This window comes from Hermetia illucens, chromosome 4 (assembly GCF_905115235.1).
Source record: "Hermetia illucens chromosome 4, iHerIll2.2.curated.20191125, whole genome shotgun sequence".
NCBI classification, from domain to species: Eukaryota; Metazoa; Arthropoda; class Insecta; order Diptera; family Stratiomyidae; genus Hermetia; species Hermetia illucens.
In genome coordinates this window covers 79,672,542-79,675,335 of record NC_051852.1, presented here as the reverse complement: position 1 = coordinate 79,675,335, position 2,794 = coordinate 79,672,542, and the positions used below count along the sequence as shown (strand labels likewise).

Genomic DNA, 2,794 nt, shown 5'->3' with positions numbered 1-2,794 from the left:
AGCAATGGTTTCTTTCAAATTGCTTTAGTTGCTTAATCTAAAAATAACGAGATACGTTTTTCGTTTCTAGCGAAAAGTATAAGTCTATGAATACACAGTATTATCCATCTTCTTAGTGTTTGAAGAAGAAAGTAGTTCGAAAAGAGGAAAATTAAAAGATAGTTAACGCAGCAACACAACAGCAAAGTAGTAGTCAATAGCCTATTTCGAAAAATGGAGACGAAAATATAAAATGTCTGAAAACACATTAAATGTGTTTTGTAAAACGTATGTGATGCAGGGAATATAAAATATTTCATTTTAGAGCCTTTACAAGTCTAGAACCGTTCCTTGTTTTGCCATAATATACGTAGAATTCCGAATAGCTGGAAATTAAAGTTGATTATTATAAGTTTCTCGCTGTTTCTGAATTTCGGGTTTTTCTTATACCTAAAGGCAGTATGCACTGCGCTTAATGAAACGCTTCTATTTCTGCTATTTTTCCATCATGCAACTATTAAACCACTCTTCCTATTTATACTACCCATAGAAACCCTACCTCATTTTCTCTTGTTGCCTCTTATTTTTCGACTTATTTCTAATAATAAACTAACGTCGTCTCATATGTTCTATGAAGCTTACTTTGCAAACAGCATAGTTTTAAATAATTTTTTTTTTAATTTCTTTTCAGAATAGAGCGTAGAGTTTTACTCTAGATTACAAACTACTCACAGCATTTGCGGTCTTAACAAAACCCTGTACAGAAAACGTCTAAATTTTGGCAAAGCAATCAAAAATTTGAAATGATTGGACTTTTTACTGAGCTCAATTGGAAGCTGCTTGAAGAATGATAGCGATTACTTTGAATAGGTATTGTCCGCCATAGAGAGTAATTTATCTGTTAATGATACGAAGAAGGGGTGGGACAGCGTTGATATAATTTCAGGTAACTTCCACATTTAACTTTGTAAATATAATCTAAGGTGATCGTATGTATGTATGAACTTATAGGCGGTGTTACAACGCATTGCGAAACAATGGAATATAGCTGAACTTCGACAGGGGTAATAGAGCTGAGTGAGAATATCCGCTCCTAACACCATAGAAGACCTATTCGATAGAAGGCATAAGATACGTATAAATAAGACTGAACAATTTTGTAATCATTAAAAAGTGTAACTAAACTTGATTAAATCCGAGCAAAACCTTCACATTTTTTTGGATATATTTATAGGAAAAAATGTTTATGATTCTAGGCACAAGCAAGCACCAAATTAAGGTAATCTTTCCAACGATTAAGAATAGAAAAATATCTTCTCTCTGAAAAATCCAATTTATAATATGGCATATTGTTAGGATATACATATGCAAGCATATCTTTTTTGAGATTCGCACAATATTTGGTGATTGAAGTTTGTTTAAACAATTCCAACCCAAAAATTGCAGATCAGCTAGGAAAAAAACGCCTAAAGAAGGTGGGCATTATTTATATTCCATCAGGTTCATTCCCGCCGGAAATTTAAAATAATTACAACGGCCCTAAAGAGAAATATCAGAAATGTACACTTTTCTGTTTAGCTACGACATTTAAGCTCTAGCATATTTCTTCTATTAAATGTTGCTGCTGTTTTCCATACAGAAGTCGGTTTTTATTTAATATTTACTTCCCTGCCTGTAACATGAAATTGTTGAAATAATTCTTATTACAGAACTATAGTCCAGAAAACAAAAAATAGTACCATAATTGTTTAAAACCTAAAATTGTCAATGTCACTCACCACGTATCTAAATCAATATATTGGCTGATTTCTTCATCTCGGAGAGGTTAGATGGTATTTAACCATGTGGACATTGAGTGAGTAGATGATCTCGTTTCGGATCAAAGGCTATTCCTGAGTCTTCGACTTAATTACCAAACAGAAAAGTAAACAAACCCCAACTATTATAGGTATGGCTTCAAATCTTTACAGAAAGACGAGACTTGAAACAAAGGGAGATCCAAAATCATAAATACAACACCTCAATCAATATGTACGGACATTAGAAATGCAACAGATAAAAGAGTATTTAATCGAAAATACCTAATGAATACTTCTGAATCAAGTGAGGATTACAGGTAGGCATCATCGATTTCTTCAATGGACTGAGTACGACTAGAAGACGATTGACAGATGCGTCCGTTGTTCATGGACCACCTGCCGAGAATGCGCAATGACAATGGGTGCAATGATATGAGGAATGCTTCGATAATATTTTGCAATAATTTTCCAAGGTCATGACATTTTGTCTGATATTCTGATATTAATCCTAAACGCGTTCATCACGGATGCTTCATTCTGTGTAGAGCTATGCTATCGATTGACAGACATTATTACTAAAATCATCCCCATGGAAAAAAACTCTCATCCCGTTTTAGTGGGCTTTAGCTATTAATGAGGGCAGATAAATGGCAATGATCCTCAGGGCGAAGTGAAACTGAAACAAAACAAATAACAAAGGCAAGCGGATAGCTGCTATGGACTTGTCATTTGCACAGCATTAAGTGTGATGATAATGAAACTGAAGCATAGTATCACTATGTGGATGCCTTGTACTCAACCAAGGAGTTAACAGGAGATAAACGAGCGGACATTTTCCATCACGAAAAAAGCCGGAGGTAATATTTGAGGATTGAAATCAGACGTTATGTACTGAAAATACCAAATCGCTGTGACGTCCATGGTCACCTATAGAGTATAGTATAGTAGTCAAGAGTAGGGGCAGGAGGAAGCTGTTAAGGAAAAGTCTTGCTAGGACCTGCATTTTGTTTGCCATG

At 34.7% G+C, this 2,794-nt stretch overlaps 1 long non-coding RNA gene across 1 annotated transcript; it reads left to right on the top strand.

The window, feature by feature from the left end:
• The first annotated feature begins 453 nt into the window (after positions 1 to 453).
• Positions 454 to 1,188, top strand: LOC119655956. The gene is made up of 2 exons (XR_005249971.1): positions 454 to 925; positions 991 to 1,188. It is a non-coding gene; the product is annotated as an uncharacterized LOC119655956 (long non-coding RNA).
• Positions 1,189 to 2,794: the final 1,606 nt, after the last annotated feature.